We start from the raw sequence: 11,950 nt of genomic DNA on the forward strand, positions 1-11,950 counted from the left end.
GCGCAGTTTCTCTTTGCATCGGCAATGGCCCGACCTAGATCATCAACGGGCTCATCTGATGCCTCTTCTTCAGCTTCTTCCTGCATTGCCGGCTCAGCTTCTTCCCGCATTACCGGCTCAGCTTCTTCCCCCATTGTTGTATCATCATATTCAGGGAACCCATGGCCAGGATAGCTGTCGTCGTCCTCTTCTTCTTCATTGTCTTCCATCATAACCCCTCTTTCTCCGTGCTTGGTCCAAACATTATAGTGGGGCATGAAACCGGACTTAAACAGGTAGACGTGAATGGTTCTTGACGTAGAGTAATTCTGACCATTCTTACAGCCAGCACATGGACAAGGCATAAAACCATCCGCTCGCTTGTTTGCCTCAGCCGCAAGCAGAAAAGTATGCACGCCCTCAACGAACTGGGGAGAGCATCGGTCATCGTACATCCATTGCCGGCTCATCTTCATTATACACCACCGAATAGACCAAATTAATACAAGTTCATACATAAAGTTCATACAACACTTAAATGCAACAAACAAATAACTCTCTAGCTAAAGCATTTAAATGCAACAACAAATGCGATCAAGATCGCAACTAAGGTAACAATGGATCCAACAGCATAATGATACCAAGCCTCACTATCGATGGCATATTTTCTAATCTTTCTAATCTTCAAGCGCATTTTCTCCATCTTGATCTTGTGATCATCGATGACATCGGCAACATGCGACTCCAATTCCATCTTCTCCCCCTCAATTCTTTTCAATTTTTCTTTCAAGTACTCGTTTTCTCTTTCAACTAAATTTAACCTCTCGACAATAGGGTCGGTTGGAATTTCCGGTTCACATACCTCCTAGAAAAAATTTCTATGTCAACTTGATGGGCATAATTTGTCATAAACACGAAATGCAACTAGTTTTAAAAGAGAATATATATACCACATCCGAATCATAACAAGGACGAGGGCCAACGGGGACGGATATCAAAACCATGGCACTATATGTATAACAAACAACGTACGGGTAAGATAATTATACGAGTAACTATATATCCAAATCACACAAACATCAATTTTTATATAAAATTTCATGAACAAGAGGCTCACCACAAGGTGGTGCCGGCGACGGGACGGTGCGGGCAATCGACGGTGGTTACGACGGAGATTTAGAAGGCACTAAGTAAACCACACCTACATATGCAAACTAAGTGTTATTTTTGACCTCAAATTGCATATAAATCAAATACTAGCACGCACGCACACACACACACACACACACACATATATATATATATCCTCCCAAATTACTAAACTCACAAATTAATCACTATATAAAGCATTGCAAGAGCTAATCTAGCAATGAGAGATGAAAGGACAAAGTTGCTAACCTTTGTGATCATTTGAATGGATGGGGGCCTTCAAATCTTGACAAATTTTGGGCAAAATGTGTGATGAGCTCGAGAGGAAGAGGGGAAGAACAGAGAGAGGAGAGGGGAAAGGGGAAGAACAGAGTGAGCTCGGGTGGACGAAGGGTTTATGTAGGACGACCTTTAGTACCGGTTCGTGCCAAGAACCGGTACTAAAGGGGCTGGAGGGGCTCCAGTCTAACAACATCCTGCCACCACTCTCATTAGTACCAGTTCGTGGCACGAACCGATGCTAAAGGTTCGCCACGAACCGGTACTAATGAAAGCGGCCCGGCTAGCCGTTGGAACCGGCACTAATGTGCTTCACGTTTGACCCTTTTTCTACTAGTGAAGCATCGAATTTGTTTTTTTTACCACGACTTCCATGAATATTATTTGTGATGAAATTTTGCAAGCAGGTAAAACATTTGTCAAATGTTGCCATGAAAAAAAATTCAGAATTGTTTCAATTTGTTTTCAATTTTTTCTTCGCATTTTACTGTTCACTAAGCTCATATGAGGTCGGGCTCGGTGTAGCCACTTCCCTGGAATCTACCAGTTTTTCTGCCTCACTTTACAATAAGGAAAGTACACACAACACCTCCAATCAGACGTGCCTAATCTAACACCTTTCTTGCATGTCCACGGACACATCAAGACAGTGTCTGGCATGCACGCTTCGAACCCTCATTTGTCTGTTCATGCTGTTGTGTTCCTCAAATTGTCCGGACACATACATATTATTAATGGAGATGGGAAGAGATAGATAAAAGAAAGAAAAAAAGGAGGAAAAGTGGTCCATGTTGGTCCAAATTTGACGTGGCGAGCTGTCCGGACTTGACCCAATGCCCCTATTTCCTCCAAAGATATGGATGGATTTGACGGTTCACGGACACCCTGAACATATGAAGATGAATAGACGATATGAGAGTCTGGATGGGTAGCTTTTTTTCTTCTGGTGTCCATGAATTTTCATGGTTGTCCTTCCGAACATATTCGAAGAATTTGAAGTCTGTGGTCAGAGATGCTCTTAGCACCCAAATTTTCTTCTTTAGGAGCATAGCACGATCTGAAAGTGCTAAAGCGTCTCATCTTTTCACACATACTATGGTTCAGTTGTTGCTCTATAATTAGACTTTTAGTTACTATCTTCACCGCTGATCACTACCACTCAGTAACAGTGTCCCTAGATTCTTCTACTTCCCCGCTTTCATGTACTACAAGGACACGTTCGGTTACCTGCATCATTTTTAGGCACTTTGCATACTTGTCTCAGTTGGGCCTGGTTGAGGTATTGCAGGCAAAAAATCAACACCTGCATGTTGATTGATTGCTTGCATCCCCTCTAGCCTACATGTGCCAAAAGGGAAGGCCTGTTGTTTGATTGCGGGCATGTTTTCGGGGAAACACAAGTCCGGTTGTTTGGTTACATGCAGGACAATTGTCTGATAACCTCCTCCTTGATGTGGTAAGGTTACTAGAGGCACACATAGATAGCTAACAACAAACTACAACAAGCAGAACATAATATAATTACACATAATAGTCTTAACCGCACATTAGAACAAGTTTAACATAGTAGGATAAGTTTAAAACCAAAACACACCACATAATGTAGTGTTAAACCTAACGAGGCAACAGGCAACATGAGCTCTCTAGGCGGTCATGACAAAAGCGTCGTCCTGCTTCTTGCACTTGGTGACCACCTCCATGCCACCGTCGTTAAAGACGATAACCTTCAGGGTGCCGGGAGTTAGCAACTTGAAGGTTACCATGTACCTGATCCTGATCTGGTGAATGGCGACGAAGAGGGCCCAACCCTAATCAAGGGTGACCCTACCATCAATCACCCGGACCATGACCCTCCTTGTGCAGCCAGTGTTCGTCTTGAGCCAGAACTCCGTAGGGATGGCGGGGAAGTCCTTCGTGAAATCCACAGGCAAAGGTAGGCTCTCCAGTTGCGGAGCAAGGATAACCTTGTAGAAGTGGGTTAGCCCTGTCTCCTCGTAGTGCTCGTAGTTCCTCCGCTTGTTGCTGGGGGGATCCTGCACCACCACATTGTCCTCCAAGGGCAGCACAACCTCCTTGCCCTGGCCAATGGCGATACGACCTCCTTGCCCTTGTCCAATGTCTGTATAACCTTCGTGTTGATCCGCATTACAAACAACACGAAGTTCAAAGATCAACATTCATTTCTATCGGCCTAAGGCTCCTATATTTACCCACCCACTTACTGATAGGTATCCAACATATCTACTTTTCCAAACACTTTTGCTCTTGTTTGTGTGTCACCTGCCCCACCGGACGTGCGCTACTTGCCCCTCCTACAGCGCCCCCATCGTCGCCACAACGGCTCTGTCGCCGGTGGCGCCAACGGTAGTGGTGGTGGTGGCAGCGGCGAACAACAGGTGTGGGAGGTGCGGCGAGCTGGAAGTGCTGGCTGGTGGCGGGGATTGCGTTCTTGCATTAGCTTTATTTTACCCATTTTCTAGTGTGCCTGTCAGGTAGCAGTGTTAATTACTTAGCAGTTGGTCAGCTTGTAATCAATTGATTAATCAGTCTTGAAATGTTTTTCTTGCAAAAGAGGAAAATTATGTACTGTTATTGCACCTTCAATACTCTTCCACGGTTCCACCTTTCATTTTTATCTAGGTCATTGTCAATCCAATGTATTTGGTCACGTTAATTTTTGTGGCCCCTCTATGGAATAAGACTTGCAATGTTTAAGATTTTACTTTGCCTCTGATGCAAGCTCTGCAGATGGTACCCCTACAGTTAACAAACTAGATGATACTTTGCACGTTGTTGCGGAAACATTTTGCAATATATCCAGTTAGTATTGGTTGTATGAAACTCGAATATTTAGAGTAATAATATGAGAACTAAAGTTGAAAATAAATATGATTTGTGGTATTTTATTATTGTATAATGTAAATATCGTAATAGAATGTAAATATCGTAATAGAATGTAAATTCTCATGCATGTTTGCATGTTGAGGTGCCTTTTTATTATGCATCATTGCATGTTGTGGTGGACATTTCTCCATACATGTTGTGAATGATGAGGTGCATACTTGCATGTTGAGAGAAATACGCTAGTGGGGGCTAGCTATTTAGAAATAATAGGATAGTGGGGATGAATCTCTTAGGTATATAGGATGATTTTTCGTATTTGATTATTGTATAATGTAAATTCTCATGCATGTTTGCATGTTGAGGTGGCTTTTTATTATGCATGATTGCATGTTGTGGTGGATATTTCGCCATGCATGTTGTGAATGATGAGGTGCATACTTGCATGTTGAGAGAAATACGCTAGTGGGGGCTAGCTATTTAGATATAGAAAATGAGAGCTCCTTCTTCATGATCGTCCTCTAACAGATCATTGAGGGTTGGTAGAAGAATGGTTTCTTTTTATTTTGCTTATATGAACATCAACAGGGAATCTATTATCGTTTTTGATTTGTTTTGTGTGCTCCAGTATACTGTCATACGCATCTAATGCAGCTTTTAGTTTGAAATGGAATCAAGTCGCCATTGATCGAAGCACGACATGATAGGAGCTCAAGTGATAGAGATGGAGCGCGGGTGTTAAGACAATTCATCATAAGGGTACGTTGGTCGCCATAATGTGATGTCTAGCTTTTTCTTTGGAGAACCACAATGTGATTTGTAGCCGATATGATTGGGTTTGTTGATCAAGAGCCCACTTTCATGACACTTGTTGAAATTTAACAGTTGATCATCTACTTTTGCCACACGATGCGGAAGATGTACGTGGACTGTTTTTAGTGAAGACAAAAAGTGATGATTCTCTGTATATGCTTATTTGCATTTCTCTTGACGCACAATTGGTCTAATCAAGGACTTATGGGTCCGTCTGTAATACGTGCACTATAATTTAAGTGATTGTTTCACCAAATCGTGGTTGATTGTGCGAGTTGTTGAACCTTGATGGACCCGCCTGACTTTTATTCCCCAGAAGAGCATCAAAATGTTGGCGCCAAAACACTCATTGGTCCATGGTGTTCTGCCTTAGCGTGTATTGATGCTAGAAAAGCCATTGGAGACGAGGAGAACCGACGAAGCAGTAAATCTTCTTCCTCATGTGCCCGAACAAAAAAACAGGGTGCTTGCAGTAGGATTGGCATGTCAATTTTTTTGGCATGTCTACTAGGTGTAGAGTGGGATGATATGCGAGAGAAACATGGAAACTTTAACTTCTGGCAAAGGTGACAGGCTAGCTAAGGGTTGGGATAATATCATATGAGAAGAAGATATTATATATACTCTGCATCTCGATCTAAATATCTGTGCACTTCCGCCTACTTTCATGATGGGTGGATGCCCTTTATGTGTACCGTCTAGTCTCAAAGATTCACCTTTTCTGTGGCCAAAGGTTTATCAGCTACCTCATGATTGAAACATCCATGGTTTTGAGTTTTGGGGACCAGAGCATGTACGCATGTTTGTATGGTGGAGGTGCAGCGGGTCATGGTGATGACCCACAAGTATAGGGGATCTATCGTAGTCCTTTTGATAGGTAAGAGTGTCGAACCCAACGAGGAGCGGAAGGAAATGATAAGCGGTTTTCAGCAAGGTATTCTCTACAAGTACTGAAGTAAGTGGTAACAGATAGTTTTGTGATAAGATAATTTGTAACGAGCAACAAGTAACAAAAGTAAATAAAGTGCAGCAAGGTGGCCCAATCCTTTTTGTAGCAAAGGACAAGCCTGGACAAACTCTTATATAAGGAAAAGCGCTCCCGAGGACACATGGGAATATCGTCAAGCTAGTTTTCATCACGTTCATATGATTCGTGTTCGGTACTTTGATAATTTGACATGTGGGTGGACCGGTGCTTGGGTGCTGTTCTTACTTGAACAAGCATCCCACTTATGATTAACCTCTATTGCAAGCATCCGCAACTACAACAAAAGTATTAAGGTAAACCTAACCATAACATGAAACATATGGATCCAAATCAGCCCCGTATGAAGCAACGCATAAACTAGGGTTTAAGCTTCTGTCACTCTAGCAACCCATCATCTACTTATTACTTCCCAATGCCTTCCTCTAGGCCCAAATAATGGTGAAGTGTTATGTAGTCGACGTTCACATAACACCACTAGATGCTAGACAACATACATCTCATCAAAATATCGAAGGAATACCAAATTCACATGACTACTAATAGCAAGACTTCTCCCTTGTCCTCAGGAACAAACGTAACTACTCACAAAGCATATTCATGTTCATAATCAGAGGAATAATAATATTCATAAAGGATCTGAACATATGATCTTCCACCAATTAAACCAACTAGCATCAACTACAAGGAGTAATTAACACTACTAGCACCAATCCAGGACTTGGAGACAAGAATTGGATACAAGAGATGAACTAGGGTTTTGAGATGAGATGGTGCTGATGAAGATGTTGATGGAGATTGCCCTCTCCCGATGAGAGGAGTGTTGGTGATGACGATGGCGATGATTTCCCCCTCCGGGAGAGAAGTTTCCCTGGCAGAACAGCTCTGCCGGAGCCCTAGATTGGTTCCGCCAAGGTTCCGCCTCGTGGCGGCGGAGTTTCGTCCCGAAAGGTTGCTTCTGGTTTTTTTCTCGATGAAAGACTTCATATAGCAGAAGATGGTCATCGGAGAGCCACCAGGGGGCCCACGAGGTTGGGGGGCCCGCCCTAGGGGGGGCACCCCCCACCCTCGTGGACAGGGTGGGCCCCCTGGTCTTCATCTTTGGTGAGGATTTTTCATTATTTATTATAAGGTATTCCATGGAGTTTCAGGACTTTTGGTGTTGTGCAGAATAGGTCTCTAATATTTGCTCCTTTTCCAGCCCAGAATTCCAGCTGCCGGCATTCTCCCTCCTTATGTAAACCTTATAAAATAAGAGAGAATAGCCATAAGTATTGTTACATAATGTGAAATAATAGTCCATAATGCAATAAATATCGATATAAAAGCATGATGCAAAATGGACGTATCAACTCCCCCAAGCTTAGACCTCGTTTGTCCTCAAGCGAAAGCCGATAACAATAAATATGTCCCCATGTTTAGAGGTAGAGGCATCGATAAAAATAAAATACGGACATGAAGGCATCACGATTATTCTCATAACAGCAACATATATAGATATTGTCATATGATTACTTATGTTCAAGTGATGATCTATTCACAATGCAAAAGTATGAATCAGAAACCTTATTGAGAACCAACAAACTATAACCTCAGTCATTGAAGCAATTGCAATTTATCATAACATCGGAAAGAGTCTATGTCAGAGCTAAAAAGCAAGTCCACATACTCAACTATCATCTAGTCCTTCATAATTGCTAACACTCACGCAATACTTGTGGTTACGGAGTTTTAATCGGACACAGAGAAAGATAGGGTCTTATAGTTTCTCCCCACAACCTTTTACCTCGAGGGTAAGGTCAACAGTAATAACTCATGCCCCCCCCTACATCCAATTAGATATATATATATATATATATATATATATATATATATATATATATATATATATATCAGGTTCTTTCCAACATGCTGGGCTTGCCAAAGGATAAAATGAAAAAGGGAGAGGTGAAGATCACCATGACACTTGCATAAGGTAGAAGATAATAATAAAAGATAGCCCCTTCGCAGAGGGAAGCAGAGGTTGCCATGCGCTTTTATGGTTGGATGCACAAAATCTTAATGCGAAAGAACGTCACTTTATATTGCCCCTTGTGATATGAACCTTTATTATGCAGTCCGTCGCTTTTATTACTTCCACATCACAAGAATGTATAAAGCTTATTTCTCCCACACTAATCATACATATTTAGAGCAATTTTTATTGCTTTGCACCGATGACAACTTACTTGAAGGATCTTACTCAATCCATAGGTAGATATGGTGGACTCTCATGGCAAAACTGGTTTAAGGGTATTTGGAAGTACAAGTAGTATCTCTACTTGGTGCTGAGAATTTGGCTAGCATGAGGGGGAAAGGCAAGCTCAACATGTTGGATGATCCATGACAACATACTTTATCTCAGATATAAGAAAACATAACCCATTACGTTGTCTTCCTTGTCCAACATCAACTCTTTAGCATGTCATATTTTGATGAGTGCTCCCAATCATAAAAGATGTCAACAATAGTATATTTATATGTGAAACCTCTCTTTCCTTATTACTTCCTATTAATTGCAACGATGACCAAAGCTATGTCTACCAATTCCCAACAACTTTTAATCGTCACACTCTTTCTATGTGAAGTCATTACTATCAATAAGATCAATATGATCTCTTTGTTTCTTCTTATTCTTTTTCTCTTTTCTTTTATTCACCCAAGATCATAGCAAGAAAATCAAGCCCTTGACTCAACACTAATCTTTATTATATAGCTCACGGACTCAATTACATAGAGAGATCATAAGGCAAAACTCAAAACTAGATCATGCCATAAACTTTATTCTACTAGATCAAAATACCACTAATAGGATCGAACTAAGGAAAACGGTAAAGATAGGAGTTGTGATTGTGATACGATACTGGGGCACCTCCCCCAAGCTTGGCTGTTGCCAAGGGGAGTGCCCATATCCATGTGATTATATCTCCTTGGTTGGTGAAGAAGGTGGGGGTGTTGTTGATGATGCGGGCTTGTCATCCATCTTCCAAGGCATGGGTTCACCATCATAGAAGGATGATCGAGTCTCCAGAATCCTCGAATCTACAGCCAAACTCATTCTTTTGAATCTATATTCATACTCACAGTTTTGGTTTTGCAGGTCATAGATTTGGGCTTGGAGGTGCTCGATCTTCTCATGTAGCTTGAAGATGGCCTCCTCGGTGTTCTTGGCATCCAGCTTGTAGTTGTTAGTGAACTCCGCGAGCATCGTGTGGCTAGCGTTGATCCCACGCTCCACCATCCCCTGGCACTTGAAAACTTGTTGCTCCATTGCTTCGAGCCTCGTCTCCACGCTTCCGGTTCCCTTTGGTCCCTCAGCATCACGGATGTGAAGCAACCCATCACGCATCTCAATGGTTTGAGGGTGTCGAAGCACCTCCGTGAGGTAAGGGTTGATGACCTTCTCGAAGAACTTGTCCTTGGAAGCACTTGGGGACGTCATGATAATCTAGATCTGTCAGAAAAACAGCTCGAAACAAGAACAGAGAATATTTGCGTGATACGGGAGTCAAAACCTTCAGGAGAATATATAGTGAATTTTTACCGACCAAAATACGTATCGTGCAGGAAAACGGAGTCCGTAAGGCACACGGGGTGCTCACGAGGTAGGGGGGCGCGCCCAGGGGGGTAGGGCCCGCCCTCCACCCTCGTGGGGCCCTCGTGTCCTTCCCGGACTGCTACTTAATTCTCTATTTTTCTAAATATTCCAAAACGGAGAAATATTGCCTTAAAATTGTTTTGGAATCGGTTTACTTACCGTACCACATACCTATTCCTTTTCGGAGTCTGAAACGTTCTGGAAAGTGTCCCTTATGTATTCCTCTGGGGTTACAGTTTCAATAATATTGGTTTCAACATTTATGGGATTACCTGAGATATAATGTTTGATTCTTTGACCGTTTACCACCTTCAGATTTGTGCCTTCGAAGTTGTTGATTTTTATGGCACCGGAACGATAGACCTCCTCGATAACATAGGGGCATTCCCATTTAGAGAGAAGTTTTCCTGCAAAAAATCTTAAACGAGAGTTGTATAGCAATTCATAATCACCTACATTAAACTCACGCTTTTGTATCCTTTTGTCATGCCATCTTTTAACCTTTTCTTTAAACAACTCGGCATTTTCATAAGCTTGGTGAGGGAGTCCTGGATTAGGGGGTGTCCGGATAGCCGGACTATACCTTCGGCCGGACTCCTGGACTATGAAGATACAAGATTGAAGACTTCGTCCCATGTCCGGAAGGGACTTTCCTTGGCGTGGAAGGTAAGCTTGGCGATACGGATATTCAGATCTCCTACCATTGTAACCGACTTTGTGTAACCCTAGCCCTCTCCGGTGTCTATATAAACCAGAGGGTTTTTGTCCGTAGGACAACATAGACAACAACAATCATACCATAGGCTAGCTTCTAGGGTTTAGCCTCTCCGATCTCGTGGTAGATCTACTCTTGTACTACCCATATCATCAATATTAATCAAGCAGGACATAGGGTTTTACCTCCATCGAGAGGGCCCGAACCTGGGTAAAACTTCGTGTCCCTTGCCTCCTGTTACCATCCGGCCTAGACGCACAGTTCGGGACCCCCTACCCAAGATCCGCAGGTTTTGACACCGACCACTACAAGAGATCAGGCCTACTATGACGAGCCAAAAAATGTCATCGCATAGCTAATAACGTCACAAATTACCGCTGAGTGACGTTTTCAGCATCGTCACAGAATCCCCGTCATAGATTACTCCCAGTGACGGCGTGCACAAATGAATGTCACTGAAATTGTACCTTCGGTGGCGTTTTCTAGAACGTCAAAAACTTGCCATTTCTATGACGGGCGACTAAATGTCACATGTTAGGAGCAAGTATGGCATAATCTACCATATTCAGTGATGATGCAATGTCATGACTTGATGCCATGTCAGCACCAACCAAACTATCCCATGGCTACAAAACGTAGTTGACAACTTTAGTCATATTATAAATTCAATCATCTCAGACAAATCATTCTCTAAATAACAATAAATACAAAATTGATTCAGAAGTTTGACAATCATGACAATATACAAGTTGGAAACTAATATTTGGATAACTAAAGACCACAAAAGTGTTTGCCTGATGATTGTTGTGTATCATTCAACAACTATTTTCCATCACAAAAGGATGACCTTCACGCACCACCAGGTTTGGAGAAGGACAATCAGGTTCTCCATTTCTTGATGCTTCTTTTTTGGGCTTCACTGTTGTGTACCGACTCCATCTCTTCAACTGCTCTATCTTGTGATTCAAGTCTTGTAGCTCACTCCTCCCGGTGCTTATAAATTGACGAAACACAGTAGGTTTGCATGCTCATTAGATGAAAACAGACAAGACACCATGGTACACGAGTAACACTAAGAAGCTTACAATCTATTAAATTATGAATCGAAAATGAGAAGTAACTTATTAAATGTATATGCAAACATGCAAATGGGCCAATGAAATGGTAAATGCAATAACAAGTTATAGTGGTTAAAGAACATGCATACGGAAGAGTAAGATTTCAACTATCAGTCTTGAAAGGCAGCATCAGTTTCATCGATAAGACGACAAGTCGGTAACTCAACTGTGTTTTCAATTTCACCGTCACGAGTGCACTATGCACACAGAGGAAAATAAGAAACAACAAGAACATAAAGAGAAATACATAGAAGTAAATGTCATTCACATTTCTTGCCTCTGTACCCTTCTGTCCAATTCTTTCTTCTAGATTGAATACATGAAACAGACCTCCTAGACCTCTCGGATTTGTGTATTTGACATGGTAGAACCTTCAGGTGCCTAGGTCAAACAAGTCAGAGAAAAAGAAGGCAGTGAATCAACAATGACTTATG

The 11,950-nt window shown here is 42.0% G+C and overlaps 1 long non-coding RNA gene across 2 annotated transcripts; it reads right to left on the bottom strand.

Moving 5' to 3' along the window:
* Positions 1 to 488: 488 nt before the first annotated feature.
* LOC147962585 (uncharacterized) lies at positions 489 to 1,432 on the bottom strand. Of its 2 annotated transcripts, XR_015609637.1 has the most exons (4): positions 1,378 to 1,432; positions 1,097 to 1,180; positions 930 to 987; positions 489 to 844 (listed from the first exon to the last, which is right to left on the bottom strand). It is a non-coding gene; the product is annotated as an uncharacterized LOC147962585 (long non-coding RNA). The 2 variants fall into 2 exon arrangements; XR_015609636.1 differs by lacking the exon at positions 1,378 to 1,432 and having other exon boundaries at positions 655 to 844; positions 1,097 to 1,235.
* Between the last annotated feature and the right edge of the window lie 10,518 nt (positions 1,433 to 11,950).

This window comes from Triticum urartu, chromosome 7A (genome assembly GCF_056163025.1).
Source record: "Triticum urartu cultivar PI428250 chromosome 7A, HENAU_Tu73, whole genome shotgun sequence".
In the NCBI taxonomy this organism is placed as follows: domain Eukaryota; kingdom Viridiplantae; phylum Streptophyta; class Magnoliopsida; order Poales; family Poaceae; genus Triticum; species Triticum urartu.